Genomic DNA, 17,444 nt, shown 5'->3' with positions numbered 1-17,444 from the left:
GTGGCACTGCTTATTCTGTCATTATAGAACGCAGTTTTGGCAGCACTGATGCTTGTTGAGAAGGAGGATAGGAGCAATTGATAGCCCTTAAGGTCGGCAGGGTCTTTGCTTTTTCGTCATTTTCTTTCAGCCACTCTGAGATCAGTACGGAGCTCACGGATGGTATCAGTTAGCCACGGGTGGGGCTGGTTTGGGCGAGCAGGCTTGGTGGATAGAGGACACAGGCTATCCAGGCACGAGCTTAGTGTAGAGCACAGAGATTGTGTGGCATCATTGACCTCAAGTGAGGAAAATGTGTTGAGGGTGGGTAGAGCGGAAGCTACCACTGAGGCAAAGTGAGCGGGAGACAGGTTGCGGAGGTTGCGGCGGTGTGAAACCAATGGTGTTGGAAGAATGGGCTTTTCCTGTAGGCATACTGTGAACTGAATGAAATAGTGGTCAGACACATGTAGAGGTGTGACTGTTAGGCACTCTGTGGCACAGTTTCGGACCTTTCATCCCTTTCCTGGAAACCGAACAAATGGTCATGTTTGGCCACATGTGAGAATACCAACGATGGTCGTTCAGACTTGGCCTCAGGCATCTCCAACGACTGTCGTCACAACAGCCAGGAGCACTAACAAACCAAGTGGTATCGATCATCTTGACAAAGATGAGTTTACAAGTTTACCAACGACTCCCAAAATGACATGTATGACCGGAGAGTACCAACAACAGGCGTACGGGACATCTATCTCATGGTAACAACAGTTATCACGTGGTTAATTTAATAAAGCTCTAAATCTTTCACCATGTTTCTCTCACGATTGTCAACTTTCGTCTGAGACAGACAAAATTTGCACAGTGTTGAGGATTCTTGAGGAGGGCACGATGCTTCCTGCATCAACCCTGAACATTGGCTCTGAATAAATTGTAGGTTGCAGATTTGTTCAATATGAACGTAATTAAGTATAGGTATGACACAGGTATCTCAGATAATAATGAAAAAGCCATTTTTTAATATTTATCAATTACAATAAAGTTATCCTTACTATACCGAAATGTTTTAGTTGCAGAATCCTGACCTTACCATGTCGATACTGTTAAATATGTATATATTGTAAGAATAATCAAATAAATATTGATAATAAATATATACTGGGATTTTAAACAGTTGATTTGGAATTTTTGCATTCCAATTATTTTTAGAATTATACAAACAATTGGTTCTGTGAAAATGTGTCCACAGTCAAAGGTAGGTTACCACACACAGAGTACACACATCAGTAAGGAAAGCATTCACATGCATTTATTGACACAAGTGCACATGCGTCCACACAAATATAGTTACAGGCATACATTCCTAAACACACGAGCATACAAACACCAACACTCTCTTTGTCACACACACAAACAAACCCAACACACATGCACACACACACACGCGTTCAGCAGTCATGCCTTTCTGTAGGATTCTCCTCTGGGTGCTGCGTCCAAGGTGAGTGCGTTGGCTGGCAGCTCCTGAGGAGTTGGTAGGAAGAGATAGCTGAGCGAAGCTATTAAAATACGGGCAGGAATTTCCCTTATCTCTCCCACCGAGGCAGCTTGCGCCGCTTTGTGCTATTATGGAGATAAAATGCACAGAGGCTTGGAATGAGGGAGGGAAGGAGGGGGGACGAGGTTGGGGAGGGAAGGCGTAAGAACGTCAGAATTATGGAGCTAGGGAAGCTTAAGGTTATTAAATCGGAAGATTACTCGACTGCGAAATTGTTGAAGTTTTTACGAGAAGTTGAGGGATTTAGGCCAGTATTAAACAGCAAAGCATTAGGAGGCCAGCAATATACATTATTCACAATTTATTTTACCCCTTTTCTTCTATTCTGCTCACTCTTTTCTTTATTCCTCTAGTCTTTCTTCTCCCTCCTTTCATCCAGCTCATAGTCAAAATCGAGCTCCTCCAACATTCTTATTCAGAGAAGCATCTTCACCTCCCATTTCTCCCCTCTCTCCCTCTATGGCAGGAGTATGTAGAAAGAGGAGAAAGAAACAGGAGAAGAGCCAGAGACAAAGAGAGAGATACAGCAAAAGACAGACAAAGATGCTCTGACTGAGAGGATAGGCTTGTCATCCTGTGTTTTAGTATTGACACCAGTCATAGTGTGAGGCAATGCATACTTCTATCAAGGACATGCATCACTGTCAACTTTTTAGAGTTGAGAAGAAGGAATTTGGCGGAGAGGTGACTGTAAAAGCTAGGGATGACAAAAAAAATAATGTTTCACATTAGGATTTGAATAGTGTAAGCTGAACTACACCTACATAAAGGCGTAGGAGTCTCTAGTACATTGTGCAACACAGGCAAATTGCTTTCATGGTGATGTGAGCATTAACTGTTGTGACATTGCATGTATCTTCGGGACAGATAGCAACACTTCTCTAACAATTTGTTGCGGCTGCCGTGAAGGGCAGTAACCAGAAAGGTTTTATTCTATTGGAAAATGTCAAATATTCATCACAGACTGACAAAAGCGATGCCTACTCTCACAAATATGTTCTTGCACCTACTCTTAGAACATAATACATCTTAATACATCCTGCTATGTTTGTTGTTTACTGTTACCTCAAATAAATGATAGCAGGGTCAGAAATATTAACCTGAGTCCTTGGTTTACAAAACAAAATCACTTTTCCTGAAGGGACCATCTATACTTGAATGATGAACTACAGGGTGAGACCGACTTGTATTTTGACAAAATGAATGGATGGATGAGTTTTGCAGTAGGAGTCTGCACTTGTACAGAATTTATTTGTCAATTATCAGTATTTGTATTCCTAACTGTGTGTGACTGCTTTTACATTTACATATGACATAACAAGATTAATCCAATTTCTATCTATCTATCGCTCTGCTCATCTCAGTCTTCAGGTCAGGCATGTTGTCTCTCAGAAAACAAGAAAAAAATTGTTTCTCAATAAGGAACATCAGGAGGGGAAAAGTGAATAAAACATTTCTTTCATACCAAACTCTTTTGATAGCATGCACATATCCATGCACTCGCACACACACACACACACACACACACACACACACACACACACACACACATACATCCCTGGAGGAGCAGCCTCCCTATTGCACTGTCTCTCCACATACTCTTGAATGTCTTGCCATGGAAATTATTCAATCTCCATATACGTTTAAAGCACAACAAATTCTATCCATTTTAAATGGAAGGTGGCGGAGATATTTCCTCTTCGATTATCTAAGGGCTTTGCATGTGTGTGAGTTTATGTGTGTGTGTGTGTGTGTGTGTGTGCATGTGTGTGTATTGTTGATGCTGGTAAGCTGGTAAACACACAGCTGGCCTGCTCTTTGATACACCACGAGGCCTTGAGGATATTTCACACTTCTTTTATACTTGTATTCTGCAGCACACTTTCTCATCCTCTACTTCTCTTCACCTAATTTGCACAATTTCCCTCCATCCTACATTGACTGCAGTGATTTGAGAGATTCTACACACCCCCAGCTATGATCTGAGGGATGGGGAACTTTTTATAAGCTGGCCCGCAAAGTTATTTGTATGCATTTATGAGTATGTTTGTGCATATTTATTTGTGTATATCAATATCCTGGTTAAATTCTTCTATGGATCTTTAAGTATAAATGTGTCTTTGCACACACGTTCTTTCTCATTTTCTGCACTCATTTGCTTGGGTGGTGAGACTGATTATATTTGCACCAAATGCTGGTGATACTGTAGCATAAAAGAGCTAAATATGGCCAGCAAGGTCTTGTCTTTTATGGAGGACTCCCCCACTGTTTGTTGACACTCAGAAAGAGAGCCAGCCATCTCCCGCTTCACTAGATAATTCTCCTCCATGGCATAGCGGAGAAAAACTTCATTAACCCCACTGCCACACAGCCAATCCTGGAGATGTGCATGTGTAATGTGGCTGAAAGCAGCCTTTTAACGCTGTAAACACTAACTTGCTAAACGTCAGGATGTATTACACACTCCAGCTAAATCGTAAAGAGCTGGTCTACCAGCTTGTGTTTCATGGGCTGTGGATAAGTGCAAAAATTATGTAATAAATATTATGCATGAATGCAGATATGTAGTTTCAGAAACAATGCACTCACATTACACGGTCCCAACGAACATTTGTATGTTGAATTTATGTTGACATGACACTTTGCACCAGTGCCACAACCCAGCATCCAGCGCCAGAGTGAAAATTAAGGCAACATCCATATTTGTTATCATCTTGTAAACCTGGGACATTCTTTTTCTTGTAAGTTAAAATTTGTCTCTAAAACTGTTTTAAACTTTCTTTAACTTATCTTTATCTTAACTTTATCTTACATCAGTTTTTGTGAGGACATGTGTGTGCCAACTAAAACCTTCCGCACAGACAACAACCAGAAACCCTGGTTCACAGCAAAACTTAGGCAGCTTCGTCGGACCAAAGACGAGGCCTTCAGAAGTGGGGACAGAGTCCTGTAGAACCAGGCCAGGAACACACTCACTAAAGAGATCAAAGCAGCTGAGAGGAGCTACGCTGAAAAGCTAGAAAACAGTTTCACAGCCAGCGACCCTGCGTCAGTGTGGAACACCTCGACTCTCCAGGGACATATGCAAGGATCCTTGTGGACTTCAGCTCGGTGTTCAACACCATCCTTCCGGACATCCTCAGCACCAAACTCATCCAGCTCACTGTGCCAGCCTCCACCTCTCAGTGGATCACAAATGTTCTGACTGACAGGAGTCAGCAGGTGAGGCTGGGGAACGTCACATCCAGCACCTGGACTATTAGCACTGGCGCCCCCAAGGGTTTGTGCTCTCCCACCAGCTCTTCTCCCTCTACACCAACTCCTGAAGTTCACTGACGATACAACGGTCTTCATCCGGGACAGAGATGAGTTGGCCTACAGACGGGAGGTTGATCAGCTGGCTCTCTGGTGCGGCCAGAACAACCTAGACAACAACAGCCAACAACACAGCCATCATCCAGTCTGTCCTCTGCACGTCCATCACTGTCTGGCTTGGATCTGCCCTTGGATCTCTTGAATGGCCCTCCATCCAAGACTTATACATTTCCAGAGTCAGGAAACAGGAAGGAAACATCATTGCAGATCCATCTCACCCCGGACACAACCTGTTCCAGTTTCTCCTCTCTGGTTGGCGCTACAGAGCAGTGTATGGCAAAACCAACAGGCACAGGAACAGTTTCTTCCCACAAGCCATCACTCTGATGAACAGACTAACTTATGACTCAACTCTGCCTCTATTCAGCCACCTGTTTACTGGTTACCACTTATTATTTATTCATCATTCTCTCATTCTCTATTTCAGAGCTGCATGTTGTTATATTTTCATATTGTATATACTGTATACCAAATCCACCTACCTAAGTACAGAACACCTGCACATAATACTTATTTATTCCAGCATCCATCTCCGACATGTACATAATAATATAATAATAATAATTTACTCCTGCATCCTTTGCACTTTGCTCATTGTACTATTGTCTCAATCTGTCTATATTGTTTCTTTTTTGTTTAGTGTGTATATATGTGTTCTCTATACTGTATCCTATGTCTGACTTTATTATTGTATTATATAAGTAAGCATATCGTGAGCAATGTACAACCCTGAGTGAAATTCCTCGTACGTGTACACATACCTGGCAAATAAAGCTGATTCTGATTCTGATTCTAACTGACTCTTTTGGCCACTTGGGAGCAGCAGAAACAAGCTGTAAACACAGCACTGACATAGTGGATTTCACTTTGAAGTTTGTATTGTGAGAGGTGAGTGCATCTACAAAAATCAACATTAATTTCAGTTGTGTTTCTGGCCACCTGGTGAATGCACTTTTACTCACCTCAATAGCATAAGGTAGTAAAAAAGGGCCCCAGTGCAGGCTGTTATGATGGGCCCTTGGACTCCACAGTTAGGAAGCACACTCACGCACACACGCTGCATTTGTGTCTAGAAGTGAACCCTATATTGGCAAATTTGTGTGTTTTGTTTCCTTATTGTGCAGGGTTTAACAGCTGATAAGATTAAAGACAATAAATACCTAAACTATTTAATTTAAAGCTCCTTCAATCGATTTCTTTCCATATTAACATGTGAAATCCAACAGTTCTCTTTATGTGCTTTTCTCCAACACACATGCACGCTGCTGCTGCTGCTGCGGCTGTGTTGCTTGCACCTGGACGCAGCAGAATAAAGTACCCGACTATCATGTGATGGATTTTAGAGTCGGACTGTGTTACCTAAACTTTTGTATTGGCAAAGTACATAAGTCAAAGAGAAAGTTATAAGGAGCAAGGCCAGTGCTGTCATTGTCAAAATGTCAAACAAACAGCTGAGTGCAGGGGAGGTGTCCACTGTGCTGAAATGACACTTTTTCCAGGCATTTTCAGTACAATAACCTCCCGAATCACAGCAACCACATTCCTCTTCGACAGAGAGGCAAGACATTATGGTGAAAAAGAAAGAAAAGTGGCCTACTTAAAAACAGCACCATGTCCTGAAAACAGACCAGCTAAGGTGCACAAACAGTTTAATACCCACAAGCACATCAGCACAATTACAGGTAGGTCTACACAGCAGCAACCTGTCCTTGAAATGATAACCGCCTTTTAAACAGGGGCACGGCAGCCATACCAAATCCAATGAAAAAGCACTTGTAAAGTTACTCACCTATTTAAACGGCATCAGACGGGACTGCATTGAGCGAAATCTTTGACAGTGTCCTTAGTAAAAAATCCACAACAATCTGGGAGCTTTGCGACCCCTCTCCACCTGTTCTTTTCTCTCCCGTCTCTTCTTGAAAGTACTTTGATGTTTGAATGGCATGACTGCTAGCTTGTACATGTGACCTGCTAGTTTACTTTTGCGTTTCACTTGCTTGTCGTCTTGTCACATGATCAAATAGAAATTTAACATTGGACAGCCATGCATATTACCCATTTTTAATATTTCACCATATACCTTTTAGCCTACTGCTTGCTACAAAAGTCTGTATCAAGCATGTGGTGTCAGACACCACTGAAAAGGGGGAAATGCACATTTGAGAGTCCATAAACCACTTCATCTCATGTCTACAACACAGTTCAAAGTGAGCTGGATGTATACAGAGACCATGTAACCGAGGAGTCTGCTATTAATTCACATCCTTAATATAACTTTATGGGGAAAGCAGGGCAAAGTTGGCTATGGTCCTTCCCCTCTGGTGTTGTGTCATTCAAAGAAGGTTTCGTTCATAAGACCTAATCGTTTGTATGACTCGGGAGGAACGGGTTGTCTCAGTGAGTGATTTGTTCATTTTCACGCATGCGTGAAGGATCTTGGACTCTTACGTTCACTGTCACATGTCAGCTGCATGGACTCCATCAGCACAGGAAACAGAATTGATTAGTTCACGACTCTCAACTGTGGGTCTGAGTCGTTCATTTGTCACGTGACGGCTCCTACTGTGGAGCAGGAATGAACGACTCATTCACCGCTCACATGGGTCCTCCTCAGTCTTGAGTCAGAGAATGAGAGGCAGGTCGGCTGTCAGGTAACAGTCACTGGACTGATATTATATAGCTATTTTGTTAATTATGTGACATTTTATAAAGCATAACGTTATTACAGCGCAGTGATGTTGTGCTAAGTTATAGTTTTAACACAGCTGAGTCCTGCTAGTGTTTAACATTACAGCTAACAGCTGATGAGAGTTGTTCTGGGTCCGCTCCACTTCAGAGCCCTGACAGGATTCTACCTGGAGCCGAATTACCTCAGAGGTCATCTCCTCTCCAAAACAAACAGACCCGGTCATTAAAACATTAAAACACAGCCAGGTAGCAGCGTTAGCGTTAGCCCTGTAAACAGCTAACAGCTGATCCAGGTCCGCCAGAGAACGCAACTTAACTTTTCCTTTTTATTTACCAACAGAGCCGTGCTGTTGTTTCACAGATCTGACTGGTGAACAGCCTGCAGTGTTTGAGAGCGATGTGCTCATGTGTGTTTCTCTGTCTGCAGAATCAGGACCTGATGTGGCCCATTCTGCGTCCAGAACTGCCAAACTGATGCATTTATATAATGTGTTAATATTTCTCTCTGTGCTGGAGTTCTTTAAGAACTTGGTGGCTTGATCCAGATTATTATTAAATTGGCTGAATTTTAATAAGAGTGTGTTTATTCATATAGTTTATCAAGCTTATTACTTCTATATATTTACTGCAAATCTGATATTAATATTTTACTCATGGATAGGGACGTTAGGCTACTGTACGAATGAACACTTCAGAGATAATGATAGTAATTATATACATAAGCCTTTATGTGGCTGGTCTGGTTGTATACTCAGGAAAGATTGTGACAATGGAAGGATTTAGCTGGAGTAGTGGTGATTACATATTGACAACATATTTCTGTGGTTTTTACATTGTTTGAATTTGGTTGTGGGCTCAGGGGGGTTTATATAATGATGACATACAGTAATCAAGAGGTGAATTTGTGCATTATACTTTGTCAAATAAAGCAAGCCAGGCAACCTTCCGTGTTTGAGAACGGCGCTGTTTTTTAATCACCCACTAGGGCTGCAGCGCCACAATAACCAGCCTAGTTCAAATGAACGAAATGACTCAAAAAAAGATTAGTTAATTTTAATGAACGAGATTTGAATGAATGAGTCTGTCAAAAGAGTCGAACTTCACTGCCATCACTATTCCCCTCCACTAGAAAGCCGATCAGCTGATTTTAATGGCCAAAGCCTGAAACATATTTCAGCCAATGGTGTGGTTCCACTGGGGTAATGATCTGTTATTCTTCTACTGCGTGTGTGGCATGCACAGTATAACCGGTGGGGAAAATTGCTTTTAAACCTTATTTTGGGGAAAAGTCAACAAACTTGTTCAGCAATTTTAATTACATTTTATTGCTGATTCCATTCATGTAGTTTTTATGTCCCGATGAGTGTAAAAGTGCAGTTCTGGCTCTCTCCCCATTCATTCAAATAGGAGCCTGGTCTTGTTAGTCCAAAATAGCTGCCCAGAGGCATTTTTACAATGTAACCTGGCGGGGATGCTCCTGTCACGGGCCCCCAGTGCAGCTGCACTTAATTTACATACGCCCCTGATTCACCTTTGAACTCTGTTGCTCTGCACCGACTGTCTGGTTCTTTAGCTACTAAATGTTCCACTATGTTCAATAGTTAGTCTCTAACGATGTCTGTCTGCCGTTCGGCGCTGGGCTGCTAGTGTCCAGTGGGTTTTTAAAGCTTTTTTGCTGAAAACAGCTCCCTGCTACTGGCAAAAATGAAGAGTGAGAGTAAATCAAAACAGTACATTTGTAGACCAGAAAACCAAAACAATAGATGCTATAATGCTCTGTTGGGCTTAAGGGGATTGCAGCTTTAGGAGACAATTCCCTGTGGGCTACACACTGTGATTAACCCTTTCTAATTAGTCATTTGATCCATTGTCAGTGTAGCAGCTTTAAGGAACTGTTACTGTGTTGTGACATCAAATTGCAAAAAAATTGTTTGGGATCACACTCAACTTTATGCTAAACCATGTACAAAATGCTTCCTGCAGATGCTCTATGTGTTGTGATCAAAAATTCATACACAAAAATAGACATGTACACATGCACTTCCTAATTTAGCTATTTTCCTTCAGGCTATAAGTGTCTAAATCAAGCCTCCAGGGGCAAATTGAGCCACCCAGAACTCAATCCTGCATCCATCCAGTCCTCCCACTCCCTGAGGCCCATGAAGATACTTCCTCCTGGGACACTACTCCCACTCAGCCTTGGGGCTGGAGCACATACTGACGTGTTGGAACTACCTTGGAATTCAAGAGAGAAGAAGAGAGAGAGAAGAACACAGCTAAAATCAGGGTTTGCATATACAAAATTATGAATTTTTCCAGTGTTTGTGTGGACTTTGACAATTGTTGAAAGATGAATATAAAAGTTTTAAGTTAAATGATGTCTTTAGGAGGGACACACAGTCAGGAATTGCCATCAGTGATGGCGCCCAGTGTAAACTCTGAGCTGGGCAGCTGCCTGCCTGTCGTCTATTTCCTCCAGTATCTACCTCCAGCACACTCACACACACCAGCCAACAGGCTCCTTCTGTTCCTTTATCATGCATACTGATATCAACACATACTGTAGGAGTGCAAAGGGAGTAAATGAGCACATACACACACACACACAAATGCACACAGAGAAGATGAAAGGTACGGCGACTGAGGGGGAAAATAAGAGAGAGAGAGACAGTGAAGATTGCAGCTTAACCTCTTGGCTCTGCTGTAAAGCAGCACTCACTCACTGGAGCCTCGCTGATAGCCATCTGTCTGGCGAGGGGAGACAGCTTCACCTTCCCAACACATCAGCATGCTTACAAACCCTCATCCCACAAACACAAGTACTGCCACTCACACACAACTAGCCTACACTCTAAGGCTAGTTGTGTGTGAGTGGCAAGTAGACAATGTAAAAAAGATATTCTGTGTGACTGGTGTTGTACAGTTTTCATTTATCCAACAGAAATGAAGGTTTAGATGATTCTTTATCTGCAAAATGAATCCTGTGACCCCTTAAATTCAACTTAAACTTTTAGTTATTTTCTTCATTCATAAAAAACTTTGCTTTTCAGATATGCAGCATGTGCACCCACAGCGATGATTAAGATCTATTTAAAGTGAGCATGGGACATTCATCGACAAAGAATGAGCTATAACTTGGAAATCCTGAACAGAATCCAAACCACTTTAGATTTTGGCCATAAATCTGGAGCTTAGTCAATAGCTCCCTCTCTAGGTGATGGCTGAGCTAAAGAAAACCTTTGCCTCACCCACATCCTCACCCTCTTCCCCCTGCACTCTTCCTCCTCACCTCATCCTGCCATCCTTTAGCCCACTCTTAAAACATAAATTCCTTGAAATCCTCCCACTTCTCCACCTCAGCCTCCCCTCCACAGCCCTCTCCCCGCTCCTCTGTGTCCTCTCCACCCCTCAATCCATCTCTGTCCTCCTGATCAATAATCAATCTGCAGGGGCCGAGGCCAGGGGCCCTGCGCCATCTGTCTCCATCGGCAGACCTGAGAGAGAAAGAAAGAGAGAGAGAGAGAGAGAGCAAGTGCATGAGAGAAAGAGAGGGGAGAGAGAGGAGAGAGAGGAGATAGTGTTCAATTTATCTCCATCTATCTCCATCTATCTCCATCCGTGGTCAGGTCCACTCTGCCGGTATAGATCATAATTTGGAGAGGTGTAATTGCTGGTCAGAGACTGGGGTGGATGCTAGAGGGGGGAGGAGGGAGAAAGGGGGGCGTCAATAATGTTTCTACAGTCCAGCCCTCCCCTCTGCCCCACCTCCCCACTCTCCTGCCTGACCCAGTTTCCCTGTTTTTCGCCTCTTCATCTCTTCCTCTCTGTCTCTGTCTTCTTCTCACTTCTCCTGCCGTCCTCACTTTTCTCAATTCAATTTACAAAGATCCACAGACCAAAACAACATAATTTATCACTCCTTTTCCTCTACTCTGTGCTGGTGTGTGTAGTTCTGTGTGTGTGTGTGTGTGCGCACATGGAGTTTGTTCTGGGCTCTAATCCTGGAGGACCAGCACCAACAACGCCCACTCTCAGCGTCTGTCTTGCACTTGACATCCGTTTGAGCGTTCATGCGTCAGAGGAGGATGTCGCTACTATGATAATGATCTACCTAGTAACACCTGCCTCAGAAAAATAACTCTTGGCTCGATAAATGAATTGTTGAATACACTTGAGCATGTCGCGCCAAGCTTGCCAAGACCTGGAGGAGATTTTTCCATCGCCCTAATTTGATCACACTATTACCTAAGCAAGTACGTGCCACATGATAGCAGCTATGAAAGAAGCCTATCCAGAAGTGTACTCATCGTGTTTGTTTAGACCCAGAGTTTTTCTTTTCTTTGAACTCTGTGGAAATTATGAAAGATCCATACATTTTGTTTCATTTTTACCAATTTGGCTGAATACTTCATTTGTAACCCGAAGATATTTCCACTTGTAGGCAGGTTTTCTCTGATAAATGCTGTCATGATTCTCACACGTTAACAAGACAAAGAGTCTATAGCCATGCTTGCAGATCTGTGAGGCTGTGCTTTGTCACAGGAGTGAGCAAAATGCTAACATCAGCATGTTACCTTGCTCACAATGTAAAATGCTTACATGCTGATGTAGCAGGTATAACATTTACCATGTTCACCACCTTATTTTAGCACGTTAGTATGCTAACAAGTAATTTGCACCTAATGATAGCACTATGCCTCTATGAAAAGTGACAGGGTCACCAAAATGATAGCAGGAGGAAATTAAGGTGTCATAATTCTTGGCAATCCGTCCACCAGTTGTTACAAGCATTTTACTAAAGAAACACAAGCCTTTGGTGGAGCTGGAGGAAAAGTCAAAGGATCACCAAAGTCATTATTACCGTCTGGGCATCATGAATATCTCAAATTTTGTGCCAGTATTTCACATGATAATTGAAAATTTTGATGGTTTGACTGTTGGCACAAAAAGGAAATGTTACCAAAGTAAATAAGATTCATCATCGTGGCACCTTGGATATCTGTACCAAAATCCATGTCAATCGATTCAGTAGTTATATCCAAGATATTTCACTAAGTCAAAACTGTCAACCTCATGGTTGTACTAGTGGAAAAGTCAGGGGATCACCAAAGTCAATAGGATACATCATCTGGGGACCATGAAAATGTACAAAATGTCATTGCAATCTATCCAGTAGTTGTTGGACTGACCGACTGACCCCATCCCTAGAGCCATGCTGCTGGCACAGCTAAAAAGTGTAATTTGTAGCTCTACATAAATGGTCTGTCTTTAGATTACATTGAAAACCTTTGTCATTCCTATTTATACCCACTTGAGGGATGTGCTTACCACATAAAGCTTCCTAAAGACTTACAATAAGTGAACCATTTTCTAGTGTGTTTTACATCTCCATTTGTCTTAAAATGCAGATAGAAAAGAGTCAGTTGACCACTTGAGACACAACATTTCTGTTCTTTTTTTACAGTACAACCTAGAAAGGTGTGTCACAAGAGGCAAACACATACTCTCAACCGCTGAGCGCTTACACACACACACACACACACACACACACACACACAGATGTGTGGGCACTGACTGAGCTACTGTGAGTGAGAGTACCTGGCCTGTGAAGGATAACCCAAAGGGGAAACAAAGAGCCAATTAAACTTTAATGAGCTGGTCACGTATCAACTAAAGCCTGCTGCAGCAGCACCTCTGCTCAGTTCTCTGGCTCTGCTCTGTTCTCAAAGCACAAATTTCCATCCATCCATCCATCGTCAACCGCTTATCCTGCGTACAGGGTCGCGGGGAACCGCAAATTTTTCTCTCCCTAATCAAACTGATGTGGAAACTCCAAATCTCTCTCAAACAAAAACACAAGCAGAAACATACAAAAGATCCAAAGATGAGGATATATTTAGCTTTTGGGTTTTGGGTTCTGCACTTGTCTTCCTTAACTGTTCTCAAGAGATCTAGTATTTGTTGTGCAAAACCAAGGACAGCTGAATAACAATATATACTTTGGAAAATATTTAAAATGCCAACAGGCAGAATTAGACAAAGTAGTTTGGAAATGCATTTTCATAGTTTACATTAACCTATTTTGTTCTTAGATTGGGATTGTCCTAATGTGACAGACTCTACCTACCTTGGATTTCACACAGATTTAAAAAGGCTTAACATAACAAATATTTGACCTGCAGGTCTTACCACATGGTTACTAACTTAAAAAAAGCACTGTTGCCATTCTTCCCCACCCCGACATAAATAATATACATACACTGTATTGTATGGGATATGCTAATATATTCTGAACAAACGTTCCGGCCTCCCACAAAGCCCCCGTTCTTGCTGTTCCTCATCAGTGCTTTCTGCTGAAATGTACGATTTGCAATATGTAGTTAATGAGTTGTTGAAGGCTGAGAATGAATCCCATTCTAGTCGTAATTGTGTAAGGTTTCCCGAGGGGGGTGAGTGTGTGTGTGCATGAAAGTTTTTGCATGTGTACTTCAGCATGTATGTGTGTCTCTCTGTGTGTGCCTGGTGCCCGAGTCTGTGTGTTCCTTTTTTTGTGCGTGTGCGCATACACATGTGTGTGTGTGTGTGTGTGTGTGTTCGTGCTTGTCGGCTGAAACAGAGAGGAATGGAAAAAGAACAACAGATACAACATTGTGATGGGCAGAGTGGGAAGAAATACAGATAGAGGGAGAGGAAGAGGAGTGAGAAACCCCTTCATGATTGTGAGGAAGACGTTGAGGAGGGCATCTCACCAGGAAAAGAGCCAGAGATGGAAGAGCTGTTTTTACACAGACCTACTTCTGTCAGTCAGTTGAATGTCGCTGAACATTTAGCGAGAAGCTGCTGACACACACACATGCATGCTCCACTAATACTTGGCAGACAACAGCAAATATAAGAAGAAAGAAAAACATTAAAATTGTGCGCTTGGTGCGTAGGCGTGGGGATCAAACAGTTCCTGGAGAAAGTCTCTAAATTTAGCATTTGAAACTTTAACAATGATGTACAGCATGAGATGTTTGTGTGTGTGTGTGTGAGTGTGTGTAACTATATGTGTGTGGCTATGTGTTTTGAGGTTTACTATGACAGTGAAAGGTTGGGAGCTCATCATGCTTGACAAGAAAGACATGCTACTTCTCACGTACACACACACACACACACACACACACACATACACAAACATACTGTACACGCACAGCAAAACATTTGCACAACAGTCAAACATAAATCATAAGCAACCCAGAGCATACACACTATTCATACACTTCCACATTCCAGCACACCTTATCTGCCCCGACAGTGTTGACTGACACTCTCCACTTGAGGAGATTAAGTGTGCTCATGCTGTGTCGGCACAGCTTGACGTCCATTTATCCTCAAAACTCATATGAAGCATCTCCGTGAGCTCTGTGCCAAACACGTGCACACACCATCCACCACGTGCTCATTCACCAATTTCATTGAACACTCATGCTACTTTATTATTACTGCTGTCTTTGGAGAAAATAAAGTAAAGCTTTTCTTCCCACTTGAATCCGATGTTTGCATGGTCATTTATGTGCTGACTTGATTTTTGGGCCCACTGGGGCTGTGAAACTTTACATTTTTCAGAAAATGAGGATCCTTTTCTTTGCTCTTAAAAATTATTTTCGAGGTATGTGCTTTTCATCCAACATCAGCTGTATGCAGTTTAATTGCCACACAGGGAGAAGGAGCCTGTGGCGTTTGTGGTTCCAACAGCAGCAGATTTAACCAACACACTATAAATACACACACAGCCATCTGGATACTTGCAGGGTACAGATAACTCGCTGGCAACAGCTGCTGATCTCTCTTTATGCCAGTTAACATTAGGATATTATTCATTTTTACCATTTTACAGGCCACTGAGCTAATGATGGGTCTGAGGTGAGGCTACATGAGAAGCCCACATTAGACAAACTGAGCATGTAAGGGCCCAGTCTGGTTATATATAACAACCTCTTTTGTACTATTTAGTTTCTGGTTTTTAAGTGATATCCCAGGTAGCTGGATGGCAGCTGTGTGTTGGCTGTCCTGAATGCGTCCTGGTATTGGTAGACCAAATGTGAGGTGGTTTTGGCAAAGGTTAGATTACCAACCAGGCCAAAAAGACAACTGCAGGTTCACTTTCTGTCATTTGATTTTTGGTCATTTGATTACTTGCTAATTTGCTTACATACAATATCAGTATGGTGCCACATTATTATGTAATCTTCTAGAATGGTCAAAATATAGTTATGAAACCTTAAAAGGTTTAGTTTAAGTTGTACTCAAATGCTGTTTAATCAAATTACTCCATACTAACTGACATACAGACAACCTGGAGACAGGTAGTATTTCAGTATAGGAATACTGGATGGTTTCTGTGTCTCTGGCCAAAATATTGTGACACTTCTATTTATAATATGCCTCGTGACCTGTGCATGATGGGAACTTGGAGGCAACAGGAGGCCCAACAACACATTTGCCCCAGGGCCTCTGAAGAGGTTTGTCCAACCACATACATGGCTACCTGATTTGGCCAGAATTTAGTGTTGCTGACTTGGCCCAATTTAGGGCTAAGAATCAGATCCAGTTAGCAGTACTGTAGATTCTGGGGTGTCATTTTGTTGCTCTAGGTGTGCCAGATTTAGGCCACTGCTGTGCTGAGCATATTTGCCTACCTGGAATTCCTTTCCCGTCTTCTGCTGCCTCCCTGAAACACATTACAATGTAGAGGGCTGTCACATCTTGTCAGTTGCACTCTAAGGACAAGACAAAAACGTTTTTATTTTTAATTAACATGATTTTATTTTTATTTTTTACAATAACATAAAATCAAATAATCGCCAAGTTGAGATAAGGAAACATATGTACCACAGAATGCTGACCAATGCCTCTTATTAGTTTTCCTTTTTAACCAAACTAAATAATTCTTAAACCTGCACAAAACCCAGATCAGGAGCACGGCTGTGTACATACGTCCGAAAACCCATGCTGATACATTCACACAACAGGAAAACAGAGGCTTTTCCTGGTGTGAAGGGGATGTCACACATGATGGGAGGAAGGAGAGGAGGGGGCAATATGTCGGGGTGAGGTTGGGGCAGAATGATGAAGGGACCTTTCAAAGGACAGATGGGAATGAGACTCTAAATCAATACCATCCAAGGGTGTTTTGTTACTAACACATACAGCGAGGAGCCCACGTTCGATACTCCTCACCTGACTGCTCAGACCCCTCACACCCTCACACGTACACATTCACTCTTTTTTTCCTGTGCTTTTATCTCCTTTTTTTCCCTCAGTCACACTTCTTCACACTTTGTGACATTTGATTTGACATTGCGAAGAGTCACTGTTCTCAAAACTGTTAACTTACAGTGTAAAGTGGGAATGTGTCGGGAACCCAAGACCCTAATTTTGTTTATGTTATTAACAATACATTCTGACCATTTAATCACAACACCAACTATCTTATAAAATGAAACAGTGGATGTTAGTGTAGATGAATTCCACTCCTATTTATAGTGTCAATTGTTTGTTATTTCAACACTGGTAACTTTATTATTGAGCCAGCAAAGTAGTAAAATGTAAAATGAGAGCATACTGTAGCCCAACAATATTTTGTTTGTTGATTTATCTATTGTACTGAGTTTATGAGTGTACGAGTCAAGACTCTAAATTCAGTGCAGAATGTGCACTATTGTTTTTGTCTCTATGTTGGTTTGTTTTTGCCGTTATCTATTTGTTATTCTGACAGTAAACCAAACAGCAGCTCTGGAAATGAAAATGGGTTTTATGTATGGAGTAATAACCTAAATGGATTTCTCTCTCTCCCTCTCTGCAT

The 17,444-nt window shown here is 42.0% G+C and overlaps 1 long non-coding RNA gene across 1 annotated transcript in view; it reads left to right on the top strand.

Moving 5' to 3' along the window:
* The window catches only part of LOC123971780, a 52,312-nt gene extending 42,546 nt beyond the window's left edge, over nt 1-9,766 (top strand). The window contains exon 3 of the long non-coding RNA XR_006825285.1: nt 9,665-9,766. This is a non-coding gene — a long non-coding RNA (uncharacterized LOC123971780). The remainder of the gene's footprint in view (nt 1-9,664) is intronic.
* The last annotated feature ends 7,678 nt before the right edge of the window (nt 9,767-17,444 follow it).

Source organism: Micropterus dolomieu, linkage group LG05 (assembly GCF_021292245.1).
Source record: "Micropterus dolomieu isolate WLL.071019.BEF.003 ecotype Adirondacks linkage group LG05, ASM2129224v1, whole genome shotgun sequence".
In the NCBI taxonomy this organism is placed as follows: Eukaryota; Metazoa; Chordata; class Actinopteri; order Centrarchiformes; family Centrarchidae; genus Micropterus; species Micropterus dolomieu.
Note: the sequence above shows the minus strand (reverse complement) of the source record. Positions and strands in the feature narration are given on the sequence as shown.